The 15,699-nt window shown below is 40.0% G+C and overlaps 1 protein-coding gene across 15 annotated transcripts in view; it reads left to right on the top strand.

The window, feature by feature from the left end:
- The window catches only part of dnmt3ab (DNA (cytosine-5-)-methyltransferase 3 alpha b), a 483,274-nt gene that overhangs the window by 102,082 nt on the left and 365,493 nt on the right, over window positions 1–15,699 (top strand). The window lies entirely within an intron of this gene.

Here is a 15,699-nt window from a genome sequence, read left to right as displayed (position 1 = left end):
GCAGAAGTAAATCAATCACTCCTCCTGGACGACAGTTGTGAAATTTATTTAGGCTTTTAAGTGTACATTCATATGCTGTGCTACAGAAACAAATGGCAGCCTGGTGTATCGTGAATTCGCCTGCAGTCTTAGATAATTCTAGAACATTATCTATCACTGAAAGATTTTGAGAGAATTTACTGTTATTGTTTTATAAAGCATATTGTTGTTTTCAGTTTGTTGACAAGCTATGGTAACCTTTTCCTGTGGTTATCAAGCAAGCAAAAGAGTAAGGAGCAATATGCCCTCTAATATAGTTGTGAATGGCAAACAGGGACCCTTTAAGCACTTGAAATAGAATTAGGATGAAAACCTGTTTAGTTTTCATTTCGGAACCTGCACCATCACAACCACATGGTTTGTTATGTTACATAGGTAAGACAAGCAATAGACCATAGAGTACTTTGGGATCTTCTAAACATACAAAAGGTGCCAACACCTCTTTTCCTGGCACTATTCAGCTCCAAAGCTTCTATTGTTTGGGTTCTACAGACGCCAACTTGTGCTTGCTTGCTGCTTGACTCACATCACATATTTGCAGTACAGTTCATTCCACCTGCTTTGTTGGGAAGGGCAGCAGAACGTGTAATGATCATGCATGCTGGATTATACGGAGCAGGTAGATTCTGATGCTAATCAATGTGCAAGCTGATTTAGTGCCAGAACTGTTGAGGTGAAATTCAGTGATGCAATTGACAATGTGTTCAACTTATACTAAGAACTCAACAGAGAACAACAGGAAGAAGCCACATAACATGTGCTAGGTTCGATAGGTACGTTTAATATCAGAGAAATGTTTACAATATACACCCTGAAATTCTTTTTCTTGGCTATTTAAATTCCTCATAGTTTGTAAAGCATAAGTTTAATAAAATAGGGGAGTTGATCTTTTTCCAGGTCTCATGGCAACTTTTGAAGTCTACAGTGAACTTGCAAAGGAAGGTATGTGCAGACAACGGAAGTTGTTGTTGACAACAGAATGGGAGGCTGGTGACTGGTTCCCCGCAGTACATTGTGTGAATGAGAATGAGGAGGATGGGCCCATCTGTTAAAAGAGGGAGAGGGAGGAGTTCCTCAACCAGAGGATCCATCCAACAAGACTGTGTTCTCTGAAATCTTCACCCCCATGCATGTCAGCTGAAATAATCCTTAAAATGGCTCTGCTTCATTAAGAAGGAGCTATTGGAACTATGCTATAGATTAAATCACAACTGGCCTTGCAAAGTAAGTATAGGACTCTTTTTAGTGATTGTGGAAATCAAGAAGATCATTAGTTTTGCATGGGACATCTTAAACATCTCACAGTAACATGCCATTGCATGAGGAAGATCAAGACATTATCAACTTCAGGAGAGCAGAACTCATCACCTATTGATGTGGATTCACCAGGATTTATAGGTTTCCAGTGGTGTAGAGTGCCATTGACTGGACTAGTGGCATGAAAACCTCCATATTTGAATGCTGAAGTACTCAGCATATTGCAGACTTTCATTTTCTAATTGCACAACTACCCAGTGACCATTCCTCGTGCAATATGATAGCCATTGCTGAATACCCTTTTGGTAGCACAAGTTTTTAATTCTGCACAGTAAACTGTATTTTCCAGCAGTGATTAACTTCACCAGTTTAAAAAGTGAAATATGAGGGCCATCCTTCTCACCAAATGGATCTTGATTACAGTGTGAAATCATTAAGTTTTTTCAACACCTAATGGTATTCAGCACATAGAATCTTCGCCTATCATGGAGCAATGCAGTCAGTAACATTTGTTTGATTTCTTTCTGAGAACAGTGCTGGCAAAACCTTGAGGTTTTATATTGTGTGCAAATGGTGAAAGTTTACTCTGAGCATTGGTATCAGTATTATTAACCTCTGAGGACCACCATGATCCGCTGTCTGAAAATTTGATTCCCACACTTCAGTCGTATAAATTATCATAGTGTCTTTAATGTCATATGTTTCAGTTTTACTAACCAATCTTTGTGTGGTATTTTATCAGAAGTCTTCAGAAAATCCATATGTCAGACATTAATTCCATGAGCCACCTCTGTAACCTCAAAACAATATCTCAAATTGATTTATTCAAATTCAATTTGTTATCAACGAATTTGTCCTGATTCTTCATTAATTCAAACTTCTCCGAGTGAACTATTATTCTTTTACCAGATCATTGTTTCTTGAAGCTTCCCCATCACTAAAGTTAGACAAGCTAGTTTGGAGTTCCTAGCATTCTGCTTGAATCCATTCTGAGCAAGGGTAAGAAAATGATATTCTCCAGTTCTTTGACAACACCTCAGTATTTAAGGATAGCTGATGAGGTACAATAAGGGGAAGTGTGTGGTTAGCCATATCGATAGGAAAAATGAAGCATGAGACACACCAGTGCAAATGAATGGTCTCAACCCAAAGTATTGATTGTCCGTATCCCACCATACCTGGGGGACAAGGAAATAGCAGACAAACTAAATAAGTATTTTACATCGGTCTTCACTGTGGAAGACACTAGCAGTATGGTGGAACTTCCAAGTGCCAGGGGGCATTAAGTATGTGAAGTTACCATTAATGGAGAGAAGGTTATTGGGAAACTGGAAGATCTGAAGGTAGATAAGTCACCTAGACCAGATGGTGCACACCACAGAGTTCTGAAAGAGGTGGCTGAAGAGATTGTGGAGACATTAGTAATGATCTTTCAAGAATCTTTAGATCTAGAATGGTTCTGGAAGTCTGGAAAATTGCAAATGTCACTCTGCTCTTCAAGAAGGGAGAGAGGCAGAAGAAAGGAAACTATGGCCAGTTAGTCTGACCGCAGTGTTTTGAAAGATGTTGGAGTCAATTGTTAATGATGAGGTCTCAGGGTACCTGGTGGCGAATGATAAAATAGGCTGTAGTCATCATGGGTTCCTCAAGGGAAAATCTTGCCTGACAAATCTGTTGGAATTCTTTGAAGAAATAACAAGCAGGATACACAAAGGAGAATTGGTTGATGTTGTGTTCTTGGACTTTCAAAACACCTTTGAAAAGGTGCTGCACATGAGGCTGCTTAACAAGCTGCAAGCCCAAGGTATTACAGGAAAGATTCTAGCATGGATAAAGCAGTGGCTGATTGGCAGAAGACAAGGAGTGGGAATAAAGCAAACCTTTTCTGATAGGCTGCCAGTGACTAGTGGTGTTCCACAGAGGTTTGTGTCGGGACCAGTTCTTTTTAAATTATGTGTCAATGATTTGGATGATGAAATTGATGAGTTTGTTGCAATGTTTGCAGATGATAAGAAGATAGGTGAAGAGGCAGGTAGTTTTGAGGAAGTAGAGAAGCTAAAGAAGGACTTAGGAAGATTAGCAGAATGGGCAAAGAAATGGCAGATGGAATACAGTGTTGGTAAGTGTTTGGTCATGCACTTTGGTAGAAAAACTGAAAGGGTTGACTACTTTCTAAATGGAGAGAAAACTAAAAAAATAACTAAGGTGCAAAGGGACTTGGGAGTCCTTGGGCAGGATTTCCTAAAGGTTAATTTACAGATTGAGTCTGTGGTGAGGAAGGTAACTGCAATATTAGCATTCATTTGAAGAAGACTGGAATATAAAAGTAAGGATGTAATTTTGAGACTTTATAAAGCACTGGTGAGACCTCATTTGGAGTATTGTGAGCAGGTTTGGGCCCCTTATCTTAGAAAGGATGTGCTGAAACTGGAGAGGGTTCAAAGGAGATTCATGAAAATGATTCCAGGATTGAATGGCTTGTTATTTGAAGAGTGTTTGATGGCTCTGCGCCTGTATTCATTGGAATTCAGAAGAATGAGGGGTGACCTCAAAAGAAACCTATCGAATGGTGAAAGACCTTGATAAAGTGGATGTGGAGAGGATGTTTCCTACGGTGGGAGAGTCTAAGACCAGAGGATACAGCCTCATAAGAGAGGGGTGTCCCTTTAGAACAGAGATGAGGAGGAAATTCTTTAACCAGAGAGTGGAATTCTTTGTAATGGGCAAGAGTAGAGGCCAAGTCTTTATGTGTAAGCAGAGGTTGATAGATTCTTGATTGGTCAGGGGATTAAGGGATATGGCGAAGGCAGGAGATTGGGTCTGAGAGGAAAATTGAACCAGCATGATGAAATGGCAGAGAAGACTTGATGGGCCGAATGGCCTAATTCTGCTCTTATATCTTATGCTCTTATATGTGTGATATCGTTGATGTTCTAGTGTTCTTTGGAAACTGCCACCTATTGATCTTACCAGCTCATTTCTCCTTCTGGCACTTCGGTGATTCTGAGATGATGCTCAAGTCTCCAATTAAAGCATCCCATTCTTAGTCTCCACTTCATCAGTCGGCCTCCTCTGGTACATCAGAAAATATCTCCTGTATTCACCTATCTCTTCAGCAAACTGTTTGGACCTTGAATGATTCCACCTCTTGCATCTACAAGGCAACCCTCTTTTAAGATGTGAATTTTGGAAGTTGGCTTTAAGCTGTGGAAGTCAGATTCAACTTGTGCCCCTCCCATGGATGAACAATGGCATCATAACTTGGGCATTTTTGTGTGCCCTCCACCAGGTTAAAGAGACACAAATTACTTTAAACAGTGGTCACGCTATGTTTATTTGAGCCATCCTGCGAGTTAAAATTGAAATGTGTGGCTATTTTGCACAGAAGGGGAGGTTAAAATGTGTTTACTTAAACACACTTCTAAGCTGATATTTCTAGAGCTGAGGCCCTAGATACCCTCTTGTCAGTCATGTTGCAGAGGCAGTGTCGTTCACACGCTTGACACCTGGCTGCTGAAACGGACGCCTCATGGGAAGTGGTTACCGGGTCGACAGGAGAAGCTTCAGGGATGTTTCAGAGCCTCCTGGGGGGAATGTATCATTCCCACTGATTCTTGGGAATTCCGAGCTCAATGATACTCAAAATGAAAAAAGAGCATTTTACATGTGTTTGAGAATGTCAAGGTCACACAGAAGCCTTTCATAAGCAACAGTAAGTGCATTATGAATGCCCCCTCATTGCCCATCCCTATAACATCTGGAACTTTCTGCTAAACATCAGTAGTTCCCACAATAGTCTCATTAGTCTTTTTAGAATGCCCAGAAATGGAACAGAAGCAGTCATTCTTGACCCCAAAGAACTTTCTAAGAATTACCGTATGAGGAACATCTGGCAGCTCTTGGGCTGTATTCCCTGAAGTTCAGGAGAATGAGGAGGGATCTCATAGAAACGTTTCGAATGTTAAAAGGCCTGAACAGGTTAGATATGGCAAAGTTATTTCCCATGGTAGGGGATTCTAAGACAAGAGGGCACGACTTCAGGATTGAAGGACGTTCTTTTGGAACTGAGATGCGAAGAAATTACTTTAATCAGAGGGTGGTAAATCTGTGGAATTTGTTGCCACGAGCGGCTGTGGAGGCCAAGTCATTGGGTGTATTTAAGCCAGAGATAGATAGGTTCTTGATTAGCTAGGGCATCAAAGGGTGTGGGGTGAAGGCAGGGGAGTGGGGATGACTGGAAGAATTGGATCAGTCATGATTGAATAGTGGAGCATTTTTGATGGGCTGAATGGCCTACTTCTCCTATATCTTATGGTCTAATTCAAGAGAGGTGGTTTGTATTCAATGAACAGACTAATGAGAATAGCAATGCCTGGCGATGTCTGATTAAAGGGAAAGAGAGTTTAAATTTAATTTTGGTGATCTTTCACCAGAACTGGAAAAGATGGTGTGAGTGTAACTCAGTGTTGAGATTGGAGGGCTGGAGAGAGCTAAACCAAAAGATGAGATGGTGCTCCTCAATTTCTGAAAATTATTCTAATGCTCCACTTACACCTCATCTAGGGCGATCTTTTCTTTCCCGTGCCACTTAAACTCTCCTTTATCTTCCATTACTGTGTCTTTCATCATTTAAGTTTAACATCTTTCCATTCTACCGTATGTTACATTTAGTTATCTCTTCCCTCTCATCCTTTGCCTTTCTTTTAAAAGTGCTTTTATTAAATGTTTCTCATTCCAAATCATGCTCATTGACATGACACCAATGCTCATCTACCAAAGTTTGTATCTCTTTACAAAAAGGGCAAAAAGCAAAAAGAGCCACTTTTCAACATAATTCTACAAGGGCTAAGAGTGTTGTAAAAACAAGCCTGAAGGCTTTGTGTGTCAATGCGAGGAACATTCGTAACAAGGTGGATGAATTGAATGTGCAGATAGTTATTAATGAATACGATATAGTTGGGATCACAGAGACATGGCTCCAGGGTGACCAAGGATGGGAGCTCAACATCCAGGGATATTCAATATTCAGGAGGGATAGACAGGAAAGAAAAGGAGGTGGGGTAGCATTGCTGGTTAGAGAGGAGATTAACGCAATAGAAAGGAAGGACATTAGCCTGGAGGATGTGGAATCGATATGGGTAGAGCTGCATAACACTAAGGGGCAGAATACGCTAGTGGGAGTTGTGTACAGGCCACCTAACAGTAGTAGTGAGGTTGGGGATGGCATTAAACAGGAAATTAGAAACATGTGCAATAAAGGAACAGTAGTTATAATGGGTGACTTCAATCTACATATAGATTGGGTGAACCAAATTGGTAAGGGTGCTGAGGAAGAGGATTTCTTGGAATGTATGCAGGATGGTTTTCTGAACCAACATGTCGAGGAACCAACTAGAGAGCAGGCCATTCTAGATTGGGTATTGAGCAATGAGGAAGGGTTAGTTAGCAATCTTGTCGTGCCAGGCCCCTTGGGTAAGAGTGACCATAATATGGTGGAATTCTTCATTAAGATGGAGAGTGACATAGTTAATTCAGAAACAAACGTTCTGAACTTAAAGAAGGGTAACTTTAAGTATCATTTGAATTAGCTAAGATAGACTGGCAAATGATACTTAAAGGGTTGACGGTGGATAGGCAATGTCAAGCATTTAAAGATCGCATGGATGAACTACAATTGTTCATCCCAGTTTGGCAAAAGAATAAACCAGGGAAGGTAGTGTACCTGTGGCTGACAAGGGAAATTAGGGATAGTATCAAGTCCAAAGAAGAAACATATAAATTAGCAAAAAAAAAAGTGGCACACCTGAGGACTGGGAGAAATTCAGAGACCAGCAGAGGAGGACAAAGGGCTTAATTAGGAAAGGGAAAAAAGATTATGAGAGAAAGCTGGCAGGGAACATAAAAATTGACTGTAAAAGCTTTTATAGATACGTGAAAAGAAAAAGATTGGTCAAGACAAATGTAGGTCCTTTACAGTCAGAAACAGGTGAATTGATCATAGGGAACAAAGACATGGCAGACCAATTGAATAACTACTTTGGTTCTGTCTTCACTAAGGAGGACATAAATAATCTTCCAGAAATAGTAAGGGACCGAGGGTCTAGTGAGATGGAGGAACTGAGGGAAATACATGTTAGTAGGGAAGTGGTGTTAGGTAAATTGAAGGGATTAAAGGCAGATAAATCCCCAGGGCCAGCTGGTCTGCATCCCAGAGTGCTTAAGGAAGTAGCCCAAGAAATAGTGGATGCATTAGTGATAATTTTTCAAAACTCCTTAGATTCTGGATTAGTTCCTGTGGATTGGAGGGTGGCTAATGTAACCCCACTTTTTAAAAAAGGAGGGAGAGAGAAACCGGGGAATTATAGACCAGTGAGTCTGACATTGGTGGTGGGGAAAATGCTAGAGTCGGTTATCAAAGATGTGATAACAGCACATTTGGAAAGAGGTGAAATCATCGGACAAAGTCAGCATGGATTTGTGAAAGGAAAATCATGTCTGACGAATCTTATAGAATTTTTTGAAGATGTAACTAGTAGAGTGGATAGGGGAGAGCCAGTGGATGTGGTATATTTGGATTTTCAAAAGGCTTTTTACAAGGTCCCACACAGGAGATTAGTGTGCAAACTTAAAGCACACAGTATTGGGGGTATGGTATTGATGTGGATAGAGAATTGGTTGGCAGACAGGAAGCAAAGAGTGGGAGTAAACGGGACCTTTTCAGAATGGCAGACAGTGACTAGTGGGGTACTGCAAGGCTCAGTGCTGGGATCCCAGTTGTTTACAATATATGTTAATGATTTAGACGAGGGAATTAAATGCATCATCTCCAAGTTTGCGGATGACACGAAGCTGGGCGTTGGTGTTAGCTGTGAGGAGGATGCTAAGAGGATGCAGGGTGACTTGGATAGGTTAGGTGAGTGGGCAAATTCATGGCAGATGCAATTTAATGTGGATAAATGTGAGGTTATCCACTTTGGTTGCAAGAACAGGAAAACAGATCATTATGTGAACGGTGGCAGATTAGGAAAAGGGGAGATGCAACGAGACCTGGGTGTCATTGTACACCAGTCATTGAAGGTGGGCATGCGGGTACAGCAGGCGGTGAAAAAGGCAAACTGTATGTTGGCATTCATAGCAAAAGGATTTGAGTACAGGAGCAGGGAGGTTCTACTGCAGTTGTACAAGGCCTTGGTGAGACTGCACCTAGAATATTGTGTGCAGTTTTGGTCCCCTAATCTGAGGAAAGACATTCTTGCCATAGAGGGAGTACAGAGAAGGTTCACTAGATTGATTCCTGGGATGACAGGACTTTCATATGAAGAAAGACTGGATCGAGTAGGCTTATACTCACTGGAATTTAGAAGATTGAGGGGGGATCTTATTGAAACGTATAAAATTCTAAAGGGATTGGACAGGCTAGATGCAGGAAGATTGTTTCCGATGTTGGGGAAGTCCAGAACGAGGGGTCACAGTTTAAGGATAAAGGTGAAGCCTTTTAGGACTGAGATGAGGAAAAACTTCTTCACACAGAGAGTGGTGAATCTGTGGAATTCTCTGCCACAGGAAACAGTTGAGGCTGGTTCATTGCCTATAGTTAAGAGGAAGTTAGATATGGCCCTTGTGGCTAAAGGGATCAGGGGGTATGGAGAGAAAGCAGGTACAGGGTTCTGAGTTGGATGATCAGCCATGATCATACTGAATGGCGATGCAGTCTCGAAGGGCTGAATGGCCTATTCCTGCACCTATTTTCTATGTTTCTATGTTTACAGATGCAGCTTGACTCCGTGAATAGTTTAGCATTTTATTTTACTTGACACTTACAGCAGCCAGGAGCAGAGTTATGCTTCAGTATTAATTGTCTGAATGTTACTGGATAACTAAAGTTCACATAATTGTTTTTTGATTCGATGGATACTTTATCATTTCAGTGTGTTATAATACACTCAGGACAAAACATAATCCTTGTCGTCATCTGCAGTTCATTTCTCAATAGATTTAAGATAATGGCATCACATTTCTTAGTGGCTTAATGACATTATCCCATTATCACAACACAAAAGGAAGTTGCTACTGGCAGGAAACAGAAAATCAAATAACAGTCCCAAATAAAGTTTCATTTTTAAAAATAGGAGGCTTAAGAAGTAATAACTGAGTTTATAACCTAATTCCACGAGTTTCTAGATGGTAACTATATACCACTCAAACTTTGCTGTGCAATATACAGTAGCACTTGACTGCTTTAATTAGATTACAACCTAGCAGGAATTCCCAGATGTACAGTAATGATATCACACAGATGAAATTCTAAAGAAATTGTATTCTTTTACTAACCATTCTATATGGTAAAATAATTGATGTTAGATTTCTGACACCAATAATTAGCCCAACAAGGAATCTGTGTAAGAGTTCATTTCTAGGTCCGTTAATAAGATTGCCAGTTTACCTGGTGCAAGGGCAACGTTGCAAATGGTAATTCCTACTAGCAGCCAAAGTTCTATTACATGAGGTGTAAATCACATTACCTGTCATAATCTGAAAGGAACTAACCAAGATGTTTGATGGAAGTATTCTGAGAAAAGTAGACTGAAAATGAATTTTACTTCAGGAAGGATGCCACCAAAATTTATGTTACCTCCAAGTAAAATATACTGCATCTTTAGAGAAAATAGGAACTTTAAATATATGCACAATAATAAGCATCTGGTTGTAGAAAAATAAACATTTCTTTGCATTTTCATGTCCTATTTCATTGTACGGAATTTCTTGACTGCAATTTAAAAAAAATAATACAAATTGCATGATAATGATATTGCAACAAGGAGGTGTACGTACATAAGCGCTTAGATTGGCTTTTTGAGTGGTGTCAGAAAAACAGTCTTGCATGCAATGTCAGAAAGGCAAAAGAATTGATTGTGGACTTAAGGAAGGGTAAGTCTGGATTGAGGGATCAGCAATGGAAAGGGTGAGCAGCTTCAAGTTCGGGTGTCAACATTTCAGAGGATCTATCCTAGTCTCAACACATTGATACGATCATGAAAAAGGCATGCCAGAAACTATACTTAATCAGGAGTTTGAGGAGATTTGGTATATCATCACAGACTCTAGCAAATTTCTACACATAAACCGTGGAGAACATTCTGAACTGGGTACATCACCACCTGGTAGAGACGATACAATGCGAAAGAGGATGCAGAGGATTGTAGAGTTGGCCAGCTCCTTTACAGGTACTATCCCCCCGACTTCTTCAGAAGGCAGTTTGTCAAGAAGGCAGCATCCATCATTAAGGACCCTCTGCATCCGATGCATGCCCTCTTATTACTACCATCAAGAATAAGGTACAGTAGCCTGAAGACCAACACTGAAAGTTTTAGGAACAGCTTTTTCCCCTCTGCCATTAGATTTGTGAACAGTCCATGAACCCATGAACACTACCTTATTATTCCTCTTAATTATTATAATTTATAGTAATTTTTGTCTTGCACTGTACTGCTAGCACAAAGCAACACATTTTATGACATATGTCAGTGATTATGAGCCTGAATCTAATTTTAAGACTTTCAGTTTCAGTTAAGTTAACTTAACTTGGCTAACAATATGAGTTCTAAATGGATGGCAGATTAATTGCATCTCACTCCCAATTATCAATCAAGTACGTTCGCTCTATTACAATCACCCTCAAACACTTCAGCTGTCAAAATTTGCAGGGAACCAGCAAACCAAAAGTACAAAGACCCAACAACACAGCTGGACATAAGAACTTGTGCCCTTATAAATCTTGCCAAACAATTGAAGAGCCTTTGAATAGCTGTGATATAATTTGTGCTGTTGGGGATTGGATGTAACATAGTGATGCACAGTAGTGTAAAAAGAATTAACATATTAGCTGATTTCTGATTCTGAATTTGTGTTGGATGATATGTTTTATGATTATGTTTTAAAGCTAAATTGATTTGTCATCCAGATGACAATACAAGGTGATGTTGATTTTAAGAATATTACAATTAAATATGCAATAACACATCCAGTTATTTTCAGAATTGGATTTTTGCATTAGATCATTGAATAGCACACAACAGATTAGAAGTGATTTCTAGAAGTAAACATATATTGTTTTAAAAAATCTGTAGTATGTAACAGGAACTTCCCAAAATAGAATCAGATAACCAACAGTTCAGTCAAAACACCTGGAAAAAGTTATTGCTAAAAATAAAGTTGTTGCATGTATCTTTGTGCCTCCTCTTGTAATAAAATGGGAGGTGAGAGGATTCTCTAATACCTGACATTGCAAGAAAGAAATATATGCTTCTGGTTGAAGGTCCACTGTGACTGAGGGCCGTTGGTTTGTTATTTCTTGGTAACAGCAAAAGATCCCGAAGGAAACAATTAAAGTGAAAGCCTTGCTTCATCTTTTTGTTTAAATAAGTTAAATATGCATGTAACTGACCCATCCAAATCAAACAAATGACAAATGCAGTGGACTCTTAAAACAAGTAAGTCAGACTGCTCATTGTTAGTCACTCGAAAGTTTAGAAACTTAGCAATAGAAGAAATCTGCAGATGTTAGAAATCCAAAACAAAAATTGAAAATACAGGAGTATTATCAAACATATCATAATATATTTATATAAAATACCATGATATATATGAAGATACATAAGCCAGAGAGCATCCATAGTGAAAGAAGCAGTCAGTATTTCAAATGCTGATCTGTTGAGTTATTCCATTTATATCTGTTTTTATTTGAAATGTGACCGATCAGCCTCATCCATATTTTAATGCATCCTTGGTGGAGTGGAAGTCAAAAAGTGAAAGCAGCTGCCATTTCTGTAGCACCTTTAATACAACCAACATCCAAGGCACTTCATAGTAAGATTATCATGCTAAATTTCACCAAGGGCAACTTCCTCCCGATGGCTCACAAAACTCCTTCTTTCACTTAGTCTTTTTCTTTCAAATGTGGTCCTGCCACCGTTGGAGCCTGTGATCTACATTTTGGTGGTGTGTTTTCGGGCTAATGGAGCGAATCGCTGTCTCCAAGTGTCTTCCATGAGGGTTTGAAGGAAGCATGCAGCCTCAAGGCCAAGAAGCCTGGTGATGGTTCACAAGCTCATGATTGACTCCGTTTCTCACTGATCTTGCCAATTAAAGCACTGAGGGAGATTACAATCTTCGAGGCAAGTGCAGAAGGCGAGTGGGTGTTCAGCACTGTCTTACCAGTCTCTTGTTCATTGCTGTTGGAGGAAGGTGCCTGCATGTGACTGTCTCTCTCTCGCTCCCTCTTGCTCACTGCTCCTGGGAAAGATCCCTGCATTTAAGTGGTCTCTCTCTGCCCCGATGCTTTTGTAAGATGGTGCCGGAGTCCTGGGTCTTGGGCAAGGTTTAATCAACGCCATTTGTGGATTGGACTCTTTCTTTCACATTATGATGTGTTTCTAGTCATTCTATCTTATTGCTATCTTGGGCGATTTTGAATTGGGGTGGCCTGCAGATAATGAGCACTGAGCTAAACTGAATATGCCTGGACTCTGTCAATGTTATGTTTTATATTCTGTGTTTTTTTGCTTGTTTTTTTTTCTTTTATGTTGCTATTTGCTCAATTTGGGTTTTTTCGCCTGTTTGGGGGGGGGGTTGATTTTTTTTTTGAACAGGTTCTTTGGTTTTCTTTGTTTTGTGGCCGTCTGTTGGGAAGACGTATCTCAGGGTTGTATACTCCACACATTCTTTGATAATAGATGTACTCTGTATCTTTATGACTTAATGACCTGAGATCTTGCAGGGAAATGCTGCAATATCAGCATGAATCTGTTGGCATTTCCTTATGTAAGTGCCACTAAGTTCAGGATTCTCAAGTTTACAGATGTGAATGCAGAAATCCTGATTGCCCTGGCCAGTTATTTCCGCCTTTCCCCAACTGTGCTCCAGCATGGAATCCAATGGCAATTCAAAGCTGTGGCATTAACAGTATTTGCAGAGGAACAGCTGCATGTCACAAAGGTAATTATGTGATCTATGATTTTAAATTAACTGAGATAATTTTTTAGTGCTTAGCTTTTTTTTAATGTGTAGCAATTTTAACTTGATAGTTCTTGACCACTTGTAGATTTCAGGGACTTTTAGGACTTCCTAAAAGTTTCCAACAAGTCTGACAGCCAGTTAAATTGGACTTAGCTTGGATATGTCTCATTGTTCTTCTTCCACAGATTGGGCTTGTCCTCTTCCACCACCCCTGCAACAAGTTGGCTGTATTTATGTACAGCCAATTTATAAATTTTATTTCCTGTATTCTAAAGTGAATGATTATTTCCAGAGTAAAATGTTTAGGTTTCAATAGGTATATTTGATGCCGGAGAAATGTATACAACATACATCCTGAAATTCTTTTCCTTCACAAATGGAAGAAAACAGAGGAGAGCCCCAAAGAATGAATGATAGTTAAAACGTTTAGACAGTTAGAACCCCAAAGTTCCCTGCCACACACAAGCAGCAACAAGGCAACAAGCCCCCACTCCCACCAGCAAAAAAGCATCGGCACCCTCTACTGAGCACTTAAGCGTGCAGCAAAGCATCAATAATGACACAGAATTGCAGTACCCCAAAGACTACTCATTCACTCGGTAATTCAACATACCACAGGCTCTCTCTCTCCCCCTAATAAAGGAAAAAGAGGTGTCCCTGTTTCACAGCGAGAGGGGAGCATAACAAACAGTTTGCTGATTTACGATGTTAAAAGTCTGTTGCATCTCTTTTTCTGAGCTCTGCGCCCAGAGAGTCAGCACCAGGAAGGCACAGCTGTCCAGACACACAACCCCCGGCAGTCAACCCTCTGCTCCCGATGTTCCGTGTTCTCCCGCGACACTTCAGTCAGTGACACCGGCCCAGAATCAGCAGGTCCCCAGAGCCACGAAAACCCGGAACCCCAGAAAGTGTGCTCGTCTTGCAGGCTGCGTCCTTGGGATATCAAAAAGCTGCTGGTCGTGAGGCCCCGAGAGCAGGTCCTGTTCCCGCGAAGAACTGAAGTCAGAGTGTAACTCCAGGTTAGGGTCTTCAAAAGAACCTTGAAAAGGAAAAAAAAAGAGATATCAAAGATAGAAATAGAGCTGTTTCCGAAGATGCAAGCAAAGGAGTCGTCTTTCAGTGCCATCTTGACTTCAGTCCGCCTCCGCATTTATGTCTGATGTTTCTAGTTTTGTTTTAGTTTGTGCTGTGTAATAGTTCCTGGATTTTACGTTCATGGCAATAGATGGCTGTTAATATCTAACATTCAGATTAGATTGATTTAGGCCACTTGTGCATCCATTGCACCGGTGTTGAAATAAGCATCTTTGGAAGAAGGTTAGGGATGGAACAGTGAAGGGAGATGTTTATAGTAGATGATGAAGCTACTAAAATCTTTGGAGAATACAAGCACGCAATCAGCAGTACGAAATCTGAAACTGCATGAATAGAAGACTTCAAGAGAAAAGTTTGAAAGGAAATCAAACCTAAGTATGTGAGCAAGAGACTGACTAATCGAGAAATACAGCCCACATACCAATTGATTGCCAAACTGGAGGCAGTGATGTAGCACTGATGTAGTTGCAAGGTTATTCTTTCTCCACCCACTGACACTGATTCACTACCCACTTTAAGAAGTATGGCTTTTGCTAGGGCAGATACAGACCTTATAATCAAGTGGAAAGGTGGTGAGGTCACCACACTTTCCATCTCACTTTCCTGGGTGTACTTGTGGAGGAAGTTGACTGGCTGACTGACAGGAATCCAAACTTTGATATCAGTCTGTTTTACTGCCCACATACACTTTCAAATGATAGGATGACGGATAGGGGGAAGGGTGATAGGAAGTGAGAGAGAATTTTAAAAAAATGTTCTGTTTTATCTTTATTGAACTGGACAAATATTCAAACTTTTTGATTATTTCTGAGATCAGCTAGAATCCTACAACTAGCAAACAATTGCCTTAATCTCTAGATATATTTGTCTTTAATCCTTTCTTTCTGGCCAGAAGGTTTTATGAAGAATAGACATAAGCTTGCATGCTGGTTTACATCACATAAATTTGCAGAATTCTGCATAGATAAATACACTGAATTAACACTAGATGACTCTCACACGTTGTGGAGTCTTGCTTTCTCACCCACAATTGAATCATCTCTTTACTCTTCTGAGTTTCTGTTAGAGTTTTTAGAGAAGCTGAACCATTATGTTCCAGTATTTTTGATGTGGGTTAGAAAATTCACCAAAAATTTGGATTGTGAATTAGTTGAATCTTACCATTTACATTTGATCAAATCTATGATAGGATTTTCTGAACATAAGTATAATGGGGTGGTATGATTAGTTTTTCAAGCTAGTTTCTGCTCATGATAACCCTGAAAGAGCAAATAAGATCTTTCTTGGAACAAG

The sequence above is a fragment of the Hemitrygon akajei genome, chromosome 9, assembly GCF_048418815.1.
Source record: "Hemitrygon akajei chromosome 9, sHemAka1.3, whole genome shotgun sequence".
NCBI lineage: Eukaryota > Metazoa > Chordata > Chondrichthyes > Myliobatiformes > Dasyatidae > Hemitrygon > Hemitrygon akajei.
Note: the sequence above shows the minus strand (reverse complement) of the source record. Positions and strands in the feature narration are given on the sequence as shown.